At 44.7% G+C, this 12,772-nt stretch overlaps 1 protein-coding gene across 1 annotated transcript in view; it reads right to left on the bottom strand.

The window, feature by feature from the left end:
• Window positions 1–12,772, bottom strand: part of SEH1H (Transducin/WD40 repeat-like superfamily protein) — a 116,749-nt gene that overhangs the window by 33,491 nt on the left and 70,486 nt on the right. The gene's annotated exons all lie outside the window — the stretch shown is intronic.

Below are 12,772 nucleotides of genomic sequence, written 5' to 3'. Positions count from 1 at the left end.
GTGTGTGTGAATCTGCATCCATAATTATTAGTATATGAAATCATAAAGCTATAAGTTGAGTTTTTGGGAACACTTACCACCTGCAAAACACATGTAGACCACATGTCAGTCCCAAACAGGTGTGCACATACACATCCCCACAGGGTGCCCAGGCGTCCTGGCCCCATGGACAACGTAGGTAGAAATCTCAGGCATTGTCCAGGCAAACAAGACAAGTCATCCAAAGATAAAATCAAAGTCATACACACACATGAGTGCAGCTAGACTAGAAGAAACACCCATCTGCTCAGTTGTATCCGATAAAATTTCCAAGGCTCGTGATCCTTCTGGAACCTTCCCAGAACATAAATACAAAAGATCTCCAAGATAGCTAGTCCCAGAGAATTACATCATGCCAGGCTCCATGAGCCATACATGTACACCATGTCAGGCCCCACAAACCACACATGTACTATCATGTCAGGCTACACCAGCCATACATGTATTGTCATGTTAGGCTCCATATGCCACACAGACACACCATGTCAGGCTACACCAGCCAGAATTTTGTGACATTTACCCCAGCTTCTAGGCAGTCGTCTGCAACTGAAAAGCTTCCAAGTAGGCCTTCAGAAGCTCCTGATAATCCGCAAAATAATCCTCGTTCATCCATTTTGCATCCATAGCCGAATAGTTTTTAAACTTCACAAGATACTTGTGCACTAGCTTGCCACCTGCATGCTTGCGCTCTTTATGAAAAACCATCTGCTCAGGTTGCAATACCTCCTCAAGTTCATCCACTTCTAGTGGATCTTCCAAAATTCGTTCCATAGGAGGTGGTACCACATAAGACCTCAGCAAACTGACATGAAAGGCATTGTGTATTTTCCAGTGATCGAGCAATACCAATCTATATGCCACTTCATTTATTTTCTGCAAGATTTGAAATGGCCCGTAATACCTATTTGAAAGCTTAGGAAACCGGCCTTCTTTACCTGGCCGCTTCCGAAGACGTGCTTTCTCAAACTTAAGTAATACCCAATCACCTTCCTTGAAAACCACCTCTCACCTGTGTTTGTCAGCTGTCTTTTTCTGCTTAGCTTGAGATCTTTCTATGGTTGTCCGAACCTGTGCAAACATAGTATCCAAATCACGGACATACTCATCTGCTCCAAAGATTTCATCTTTTGTTCGTGAGATAGGTGGAAGCACCACCTTGCCATAGACTATCTAAAATGGAGCCTTATTAGTTGAAGAATGCACTGTGTTATTATATGCAAACTCAACCAATGGCAAATATTTTTCCCGATCTGTCTTCTACTCAGCTGCATAACACTTGAGCAAATCAAGCACAGCTGAATTTGCAATTTCACTCTGACAATCCGTTTGAGGATGATAAGCTCATGAAAAACTCAACTTTGTGCCCATATTATCAAACAATGCCTGCCAAATAAACTGGTAGTCCAAGGATCTCTATCCCCCACAATAGACTTGGGCATGCCATGATGTTTGAAAATCTACGCTAAGAACAACTTTGTCATGTGTTCTGGCTTGATTGTTTTTTGCACAGGAATAAAGTGTGTCTGTGTGCTAAAACGATCTATAATAGTCCATATAGCATCATTTCCATGTGCCGATTTCGACAAATCCGTAATGAAATCCATAGCAATGCTTTCCCATGGTTCTTGTGGAATGGGTAAGCGGTGAACCAAACCAGGTATCTTGTGTCTGTCAAACTTGACTTTCTAACACACTATACGGCACAACCAAATACTCATATAGTCCAAATGATGTTCGAAAAGTCGTTTTGTGCACGTCTTGAGGTACCACTCGAATATGATGGTAACCACTCTTAAGATCAATGCAACTGAAACAAGCAACTCCCTCAAGTTTATCAAGAATATCATCGATTTGAGGAGGAATCGGAAACCTGTTCTTGATAGTAATCTTGTTAAGAGCCCTATAATCAACACACATTCTGTATGTCCCATCCTTTTTCTGCACAAGTAAAATTGGAGAACAATAAGGCGAAGAACTTGGCCTTATCAACCCTTTCTTAAGCAAATCATTTACTTGAGTCATGATTTCCTCCTGTTGGGCAGCACTCACCCTGTAAGGAGGTCGGTTAGGAGGCGAGCTCCCAAGGATTATGTCAATACAATGATCCTCTGGCCTCTCTGGGAATAACTATCTTGGTAGTGAATCAATAAAACAATCAGCATATTCACTTAAGAAATCAATCTTATCTTGATCTACGGGAGTTACAGCATCATACTCAACATTATCACGTACAAAGACCAAGGAAGAACAAGCTGATTTCTTTATTGCCTTTGAAATAGATATATGGCTTACAACGGGTATGATACTCCCAGTAATACCCGCATCAATACAAACTTCCCTAGCCCTATGAGTAAACATAACTTTCTTTTCTTTGTGCAAAATCTTGGGATCCAAACGATCATGCCAAGGCATCCCAAGTATCGCATCATATCCCGTTAAGTGGTGCCACGAGGAAGTCTTCATGATCCAAATATCCCTATATCTGTATGCAAAGCTTCCCAATGATGGGAGTGACCTTAACTTCCTTGCCCTCAAAGGCAGCATCTACATAAAGTCCATGCCCAATTTCTCAGGCTTTAACCCAAGAGCAGCAGCCATCTGTATGGATATGAAGTTATCTAGTGAGGCATTATCAAAAAGGAAAAAGCTGTTTGGTCCTTTAACTTGTCCCAAGATTTGCATAAGATTCTGCTCTTTGGTTCATGTGCAGTGTTACCCTGAACATCGAGTATAACATTCACACTCGGTTTGGCATCCTGCACATTATTCTTTTGAGATTCTAGGGTCATTGAGCTTTCATGTGATCTTTTCTCCCACACGTGAAGCACTTCCCCTCTCTCATGCAATCAAAAAATATGCTGTCTGGACAGCTTAGAATCATCCTTTTTACCCCCCGGCTTTTTTTCAAAGCTCCCTTTTTCATCCTTGGACTCATTAGGCATAAACTTAGGTGGCTGTCCACCCTTTTTCTACTCATTTCCAGCTCTGAATTTCCCCTTGTATGAGATGAATTCTTGTCTTTTTGACGCTCCCTTTCCATGCAACTCCTCAGAAATAGTGGCTGAGTATATAAGCTCCTGTAAGGTGTTGTGGGGATACACTGCAAGGCTCTTTTGAATGATTCGTTGCAGGCCTGACTCAAACTTTCTTTTCTTCTCGTCCTCACTAATCGTCATGAAAGGTGTAACTTTGAGAAGAATCTCCTAGAACTTTGAAACATAAGAGGAAACGGATTCACCTTCATCTTGTGTTAGCCAATCCCATTCCTTTCGTACATCCTTCTCGAAGTGAGGAGGAAGGAACTAATCATAAAATTGCTCTTTGAAAGCACTCCATGTACGGGCAATTGTCCTATCCAAAAGCTTTGCCAACCAATCACTTGCAGTCTCTTTAAGATGCATACCCACATGCCTCAGCATAGATTTCTCGGTAAATTCCTCAGTGCAAAAGGCTATTTCAAATTGCCTTTGAAAGCAAGTGTTTTGGTAGTATCCAACTTTCCATTATAGCTCTCGAATTTGATATCCTTGTTCCCTGACTTGAACTCTTTGGCCTTCTTGCTATGATGAGCATCCTGAGCTCTAATACATCATCCTCCTCGTCATGTCTACGATGGCGACGGTGCCCAGATCTAGGGTTGATTTCCCGTGTAACACCTTCCACTCTAGATGAAACTTTAGGAGCACGAACATATCTAGAAGGTGGAGACACCACTGACAATGCATGAAGATCTTCTGCATCTCTCAAATGGACTGAAAACCCCTCGTTATCCCCTCGAGTTGCATGTCGATGTACATCATCTCCTCGGGCTACATGCCCCTCATATCTGTTGCATGGGCTGCAAGCCCCCTCAAAACACTTGCTCGGGCTGCATGCCCACTTACATCACTTGCTCGGGTTGCATGTCCTCTCACATCACTGGTGCGGGCTGCATGCCCTCTCACAACATCATCGGAGTTCCCTTCATGGGATAGCCTGCAAGGCTGCCGTGTGAAGACCCACTTGCCCTCATCATCGGAAACAACATCGCCACGGCTTTTTAAATAAGCAACAGCCAACTCTCCAGGTTTGTCGATTCCCATCTGTTGGACGATTGCATCAAAAGTGACCACATCAGCCTTGACATGAGGCTTTGATTCAATGACCCTCTGTACATCAGGACCTCTTTGCAAAGCACGGAGCTCTTCAAGCTCATTCATCAAGGCATCAACATCTTGCCAATCCTTAGCCCTGGCAGACAACGGTGAATCGTTATCCATCCGCCAAAGCCCCAACATGATCCCTGTCCTCTTGTATGGCTCACAGGACAAGTCGACCAGCCATGAGGGGCTGTTTCAACAGTCGATCAGCCCTCAGTAGCCACAGAAGGATGCGACCAGCAGCAGTACACAAGCCTACAAGCCCCCGGTCAGAGGGAAAATTGTCCAGATGCCCAGGACCAGCTCTTCCTCCCTGTTTTTATGATCTGTCCAGCCTCTGTTCAAGCTGTAAATCAGCCCGCCAGCAGTGGAGAACATGCAGAAGGGGTCCGCCAGCATCTCCCATGCACCTGTTAGGTTTTTGTCGTGGTAGAAGGCTGTAAACAGCTTGTAGAAGCAGTCAACTAGCTCCCATGCACCAAAAAAAGTAGGCGCCTCCCATAAAACTAGAGTCTTACTCAAGATTAGAGCTCCTCCGCCAATATTAGCTCCCATGAGTGCTTTTTAGGTCTAGAAGGGGGCGCCTTCTTGAAGATGGCCCAAATATTGTCCATAGCCCATCCTTTGGCCACCACGTGGATTAAATAAGTCCAGCTCAGTGTGTACAAGTTATAAGTTGTCCGGCCACTTATAAGTGTGAGTGAATCTGCACCCATAATTATTAGTATATGAAATCATAAAGCTGTAAATTGAGTTTTGGGAAACACTTACCACCTGCAAAATACATGTAGACCACCTGTCAGTCCCAAACAGGCGTACACATACACGTCCATAGGGTGCCTAGGCGTCCCGGCCCCATGGACAATGCATTGTTCAAGCAAACAAGACAAGCCATCCAAAGATAAAATCAAAGTCATACACACATGCAGCTAGACTGGAAGAAACACCCATTTGTTCAATTGTATCCGATAAAATGTCCAGGGCTCATGATCCTTCCAGAACCTTCCCAGAACATAAATACAAAAAATCTCCAAGATAGCTAGTCCCAGAGAATTACATCATGTCAGGCTCCACGAGCCATACATGTACACCATGTCAGGCCCCACAAGCCACATATGTACTGTCATGTCAGGCTACACCAGCCATACATGTACTGTCATGTCAGGCTCCATATGCCACACAGACACACCATGTCAGGCTACACCAGCCATACATGTATGTCATGTCAGGCTCCACATGCCATACATGAACAGTAGAAAAATAGAAGCTGTAAGGAATTTTGTGACAATTCTTGTTTTTTTTTAACAATAGCTGTGCTATTTCTTTTATAAAAAGCATGGGGGCTCTTTTTATTAAAACGCAAGAGGAGAAGAGAGAACTCAAGAATAAACTGAGTACTTGGCCAAACTTTGAGACAGTGTAGTTCCTCCATGCAGAGGATGAGTTTGATATAGTGGCCAAGTTTACAGAAACATTGTGTGGGTTTTTTATCTATGGGTTGGCACGGGAACACAAGCTACAGGTTAAAAACAATCATAGCAAGACACTGGAGGATGCCATCCGGTATGCTAAGATTTATGAAGAGATGATGGCCAGCTAGACTCAGAAGAACATCTCTCAGAAACCTCAAATTGCAGGAACCTCAGAGAAGGATTCCAGGAGTTAACGAAAGCTTAAGTCTGAGAAGGCTCCACAGAACCAAACCAAGACCTCGGGTGAACCCAATCCGGAGAAGGATTAGAAGGATCAAAAGATCCTCCAAAACATTAGTGAGGATAGGTGTTCTCTTGCTGTCAAAAGGGCCATATGAAGGCGAGTTGTCCAAAGGCAAAGACCAAGGCAGTTCATTTTACCGAAGTAGTAGGTAACCCTCAAATTTCTTCCGTGTGTTATTGTTTTAGGTCAGAGTGCTTGCATGGAATATGCTTTCAACATGGCAGTCTTCGGTCCTAACGAGTTGTTACAGTCGGTGTTAGGAAAGATTGTGCACACCCTTTTGACCATGGTAGCACTCACAACTTCATTAACGTCAAATTTGTGTAAAAGCTGGGAGCAAAGACGCACCTAAGTCATCACATGTATCCTGTGAACCTGGCGGTGGGACTTGGACATATCTGGGACAGGCGTGTGTCTCAGTTACTGATATATATTCACAGTTACACGTCCATGTAGATTGAAACGGTCATGTTTTGTCCTTTGTAATGGAAGATACTCCAATACTTGGGTTATTTTGTGGTCCCACTCTCTATTTTTTTAACTCACAAGACTTCATAATATAACGTATATTGGTTATGAAGTGTTTAAATGTGTTGGTACCCTTTCATCTAATGTTAATTATGGTTTATAACGGTTAACTTACGTGTTTGGGAGACACTGGTTTAGGCAGCATTAGTGCACGGTTTTGCAGATATTTTCTTTGCTAAGCTAGGTTGTGGTCTTCTAGCTGCACGATTGATTGATCAGAGGATTGTTTTGATTTTAGGGTCTCAACCTTTGAGGATGGGCCAGCTAGGGGAGGAAGAGATTGTTTGACAATAGTCAGAATTTCTCAGGACTGGGACAGACTGCATGGTATATCTCCCTGTGTGAGCTCCATTAGGAAGAGAGTTGTCGAATGTGTGGACATGTGTGAATTTTTCAATGTTATTCCAATGGTTTACCTCTAGGACAGACCATGACATTGTTGAAATAATACACCAAAACATCAAGTGACATTAGGAATATGGACATATGGTTCTATGGTCTAGAGGCTTGATTTCGCACAAGGTTTCAGGACATGAACACACCTCCAAAACAACCATAGCATGTGTGGAAAGAGTCTTAGGTTGCACTCCATTCTAGGGAATGGGTGATCTTTTTTATGCACTTTTGGATTAGGTAAATGGGATTATGCCTTAATCACCTTTTAATTACTTTTGTACCAAGCCTATAAATAGGCTGGCATCCAATGAATATTTACAACACAAACAAAAGTCTTTCTACATTCTCATTCTCTCGCTCACATAGTCATTATGTTGTCATTAACCCTAATCTCATGTGATTAGTCTTAACCTCCTTGCTTAGCCTTATGTTGCCTTCACCACGAGTAATCATCATGTTTGATCCACCATAAATTCCAACATAGTATCAGAGCTTAGGTTTACCTTCATGTTATTATTACTTATGCTAATCATGCTTACAACAAGCCCTTAGTCATTATAACCTAATTAGGATTAGTCACTAATCTCATCTACTCCAAAATTCAACTTCTCCACTCACTATTGCTCATTGGAGGCTTCAAATCAAAAGCTACAGCCAACCACATTACTTGGGACAGCATCTCAAAGGCGCAGCCCACAACAGCATCAATCACTCGAAATCAGGAAGGAAGTCGCCAGAGCAAACGATTTGAAAAAGCTGCATTTTTTGGGGGAACTTGCTCCAACACTTCAACGGATGCAGACAAAAGATGGTGTAGTGCACCAAGACTTTTAATCCCCTAACTCGGCTTTAAAAGTCTCAAGGAAATTCTATACGGTGTGTATCCTAGAGTATGGAATGCTGAGATCTATAGTATGTAGAGGTTCTGGGTTTGACTATATTTTCTAGCCTTGCTATGTCCTATCCTTATGGGGAATTACCGTACGATAAGCAGAGTTATGAAAGACTTCACAAGGAAATCAGAAGGATAATTTGGATAGGGTCGCCCCCCCCCCCAAAAAACCACCACCACGATTGGCCCTCCCTTGCCTTCACCTTCCCTTTGCATCCCCCTCCCCCTTACACTGCCCCTTGTGGCCCCCTCGCCTTCGCATCTCCAATGTCCCCTCCCTCATCGTCTTCTCCCCTCCTTCGCGCCGATCTCCTCTCTCGCACCAGCCCTTTTCCGCCTCATCCCTGCCTTGCCTCCCTCGCCTCAATCTCCCTCGCCTTGCCCTATTGATTCCCCTCCTTACCCTCTTCCCCGTCATGTGCTTCTAGCTTTCAAGAACTTTTCTCTTTGGCAACGCTCCGCATCATCTGGTCTCAACCCCCCCCAGGAGAACTCCATGGCAACCGCTCCGTCATCCTAAACCGAGGCCGCCGTCCCTTGTCTCTCTTTTTCTCAAGCAAACCTCCAACTCCTCACTTCGAAAGTCGCTTCTTTGGAGGCCTCCACCTTGGTCTGCAAGATTGTGGGTAGCTGCCCGGCTCGCGGACCGTTTAGGGATCTGTTATACAGGCAAGCCTTCTTGGAGTGCCTAGAAAGATCACTGATATTCATCCCTTGGAGCGACTCCCAATGGCTCAAATTCAGCAAAAAAAAAACCCCTTTTATTTGCTGTAATTTCTGGTCTTTTGGCTGAAAACCCTAATTTTTGCCTTCCCTTCTCAAGTTGAACCATAGGGGAAACTTTCCCAGGGTTCCTGCAACCACTTGAAGACTTTTGTCGTGTAGGATCGTGGCAAATTGAGGATTTCAGCATTCAAAACGCTTCGATCACAAAAACTTCCGCTGACGTCAAGTCTACTTGCAATTGGTAAGCTTTAATGATCAATTATGGAAGCAAGTAACAAGAGGAAGGAGCAGGACTCCGTGTTCTCATACCCTGTGTAAGTGTTCTCTTTTCTTATGTGCTCTCCTAAAGATTGTTTTTACCATGTGTCGGTACAACAATACAGAGCAGATGGTAGGGAACATGGGCACTTGAGAGGGTAATGTGAGTTGAAGATCTTCACCGACAACCATATTGTTTGCAATACCCATGACACTATGTATTTGATTCTCCCAAGATCAATGCACATTATTTCAAGGAGGAGCCACCTATTCCACCCTCTTTGTCATTTCACAAATTACATTTTGTATTGTGCTTGTTGTCCATTAAATCTTAGGGTATTTAGCATTGTGTTCAACCAAACATTCCACACCAACCGCTAGAATTACATTGGTATCAAAGCTTGCGGTTCTCTTTCATTTCGATCGTGAATAACGATGACCGCAAACACTAGCTATCTCTACACGTAGATTCCTATGGACAGCCATGCAGTGAATGTTGAAGATGCCAACACGAGGCAAGGACAATGATATGCATGCTTCCAATGCTTTACAGGAAGAACATACTCATGTGGTGCATACCAAGGAACAAGAACATGTGGGACAATGTCACCAATTGGCCGACCATTTGGTCCATCTCCAGTTTTTGCGTCTCGTTCACTTGAGGCCAGGCCGGTGTCTCGTGTGAAGAGGCCAGTATTTTGCTGACATGGACGGGAACCAGACTGGTGCCACCCGTGTGTTAGCAGGATGGTGTCGTATGGACGGGAGCCATACCAGTGCCACCCGTGTATGACCTGGACTGTGTTCGACCCATGGGATTGTCACGCCATGGAAGAGCCAGTATTCGTGCCGTGTTTTGCCTATGGGACTGTCACACCATAGGGAGACTCGTGCCTGGAACTGTGTCTTACTTATGGGACTGTCACTCCATAGGAAGACCAGGTTTTTATGTTTTTATGTCGTGCCAGTTTTGTGCCGACAGATATTTTATACTTGTTCCATGAACGGGAGATATGTCCATGTTACTATTTGCACATGCACACATAATTTTGCATGCTTGAAACTGTTTTCGCATGACTTGTATTTTTGTGTTTGCTTGTTTGACGTGTTACTTACTGAGCGGGGACGCCTGCCAGTGAGTCGTGAAGTCTGCTCTGTATTCTGACAAGTTTTGGTGCATGTGAACAGGTGGTAAGTATGACGCACTTGTTGTTTTAATGTTTTATATTCTAACCCTTTATTTTATAAGGTTAGGTGTTCACATTTATTTAAAAGTGGACACCCCCAATGGGCACCCATTTTGGGGCCAAGGTGGGGAGCCCCACTTTTAAGTGAGTGTGGGGGTGGGCATGGTCACCTACCCCCACTAGTCCCCCCACATGCATGCGTGGGTATCACCAAAGTTAACTACACTTTAAATTTTATAAACAAAGGCTTTCTCCATCGTGGATACCACCAGCGTACGTTTCCACCATCTTCGTGAAGAGCAAGAACCAGCGATCGCTTACACAACCCCTGAGGCGGCTTTTTCCATCAACTCTGAGGTGGCTGTTTCTGTCCTGTAGACGGCTGTACCCTCTGCTACGGCTGTACTCTCTGCTGGAGGCTGCGCTGAATCTTCAACAGGCTGCCTTCTCTTCGCCTGGCAACCTTGCTGGCGGCTGTGAGCCTTCCCATACAAGTGGCACAAACTGTTATTCTTTCAGCAGGCGACTACCTATTCAACAGGCGGCTGCCCCCACCTGAAGCAGCCAGGCGGCCGTGGCTGTGTGCCTCCAGACAGGCAGCCAATACAGGCTGCGCTGCCCATCACAGCTAGTGCCTATGTGTGTACACGTCTCCAGACAAGCAGCCAAATAAGCTGCACTGCCCACCACAGCAGGCGGCTGTGTGCTCAACTCCTGTGGGGTGCTTTTACAGCTAGGTGGCTGGCGGCCAAAACTCTACAAACTTTGTAAACAAGCGGCCTCATCTCCATCTTCTGCAGGCTGCCCATCCTCTCCTCAGGCGGCTGTAACTTCCATACGTAGCTGCTGCTCTTCCTGTTGATGTTTGGGTTCCTGTAGCCAAAAGGCTATAGTCTATTCCAGGCAGCTACCTCTCTCGACATGTTGTGCCTCGGTGTTTCTCTCAAGTAACTGCACACATGGGTATTGGACTTCCTCAGCCATCCACAAGTAAGTGAATTTCAGATTTAAGTAAAGTATTTTATGTTTAAATCTGATAAGGGATTCATCCCGCTCGGCCAACACCCGTTCGGTGCCGGGTTGTCCAAGCTATATTGGCGAACCTCGGTCCAAAGGTGCTGAGATCGGGAGAGGCCAGGCGTTAGTACGAGAGCGCCTGTTTGTGCGTGGTCTCGGAACACCAGTGAGGCGCTCTCCGCGGAGTCCAGTGAAAGCACAGGACCGCAGAGATTGGACCACACTAGTGGTCGTTCTGCTTCGAGCTTCTACATCGAAATTCGAAATTCGAGCCTATTTGTTTGGTACTGTTTTCATATGTACATGGACATTATCTGGTTCTTGGAACCCATGGAGCATTGTATTCATTAAATACTCCCAATAAATATATCATATATTGAGGGGGGGGTCGGCCCGTTCCGGCCCCAGTGCTGGTGTCCATCTTTCCATTTCATTTCATTTAAATTTCAAGTTGTATTAAGTTGTCCATTTCAAATTTGTGGTTTTAAAGTTGTGCTATTAAGCGTGTGGGTGTCCAACGGAGTCTTTCCCACTTGACGGGATCGGTTTCATTGGTGTCAGAGCACGGTTGTTTCCCTCTTCCTAGTGGGGAAACGAACCTGTGTACTGGACATCCCGCTTTTAGCAAACTTTAAACACAATGGACAGCCAAGGCAACCCTTTGGAAGTGCCTAATTCGAGGGGTCCATCTAGTGCTTCTCGTGGGTCTGATGCCCTGCGTGGTAGGCACAAGCCCCTTGAAAGGGTTATGGATAGTGAATCCAAGGGTCAACTGTCTCCAGGAAAGACAGTTATGCTTGAACAAGAGCCTGATGCTATGAGGGCTGAAATGGAACATATGAGAAAACTTTTGCAGGCTCAAGAGCAAGAGTTAAAGTTTTTGCATGAAGATCCCCATCTGCAAAGTGCTATTGAAGCCAGGAAGGCTGATGCTATGGTTGATGTAACTTTTGAATCAATGGCTCGTGAAGTGGGCAAGAAACCAAGGGAGTTGGCACTTGCCTATCTCCTTCGCAAAGGCGATATCAAAGAGGGGGATGATGGAGAGCTGAAATTCAGAAATCCACCTCGTTTGAAGCATGGAGATCCCGCATCCCAAAGGCTGAAATCTAAGGATGGAAAATGCTTTGCTTGTGGTAGCAAAGACCACATGTTTCGGCAATGCCCAGATCGCAAATCAAAGCACGAGGACAAACCCACCAAAGCTAATGTACATGCAGTTCCTGATGTGCAAGGAAATACAGGTCATGATGCACAAGAGCGTATGGTTTGCAAGGCTTGGGGGCAAATCAAGGATCAGCCCGCACTCTTCATGTTTGATGACTGTGCAACTGACAATTTCATCTCTATGCAAATGGCAGCTGCATTGGGTATTGAGGTCGAGCATATGGGACCTCAGATTGAAGCAGAAGCTGCATTTATTGGTAAAGAGGTGCAGGTTACCCCTTTGATAGGGAAGTTGCGCATCCATATCCAGGGCTACCTTGATAATGAGCATTTCCTAGTTGCTCCTCTGAATGGATGTGATGTATTGTTGGGCAAGCCGTGGCATCATAGGCTTGAGCCCCGCAAAGACTACAAGTCCAATATGATTTCTTTTATGCATAAAGGCCGCATGCATTTTATTGATGCTGGCAAAGAAGGGGATTCTATCCCAGTTGTATCACACATCCAAATTAATAAAGCAATGAAAAAGAGTCTTTCAGCGTACTTGGTTTTTGTGCGTGATAGTCTTGTGCCAAATCATCAAAATGTGGATGCTATGTCTAATGATAGGCTGAATTTTCTTAATGCATTCAACGACTGTTTTGCTGACTCGTTGCCAGGTGAATTACCTCCCCAAAGGCCCGAAGATCACCGCATAGATCTTGTGC

This window comes from Cibotium barometz, chromosome 33, assembly GCF_041138505.1.
Source record: "Cibotium barometz isolate CiBa-2024 chromosome 33, ASM4113850v1, whole genome shotgun sequence".
Taxonomy (NCBI): Eukaryota; Viridiplantae; Streptophyta; class Polypodiopsida; order Cyatheales; family Cibotiaceae; genus Cibotium; species Cibotium barometz.
This window is presented reverse-complemented; position numbering and strand designations above follow the sequence as displayed.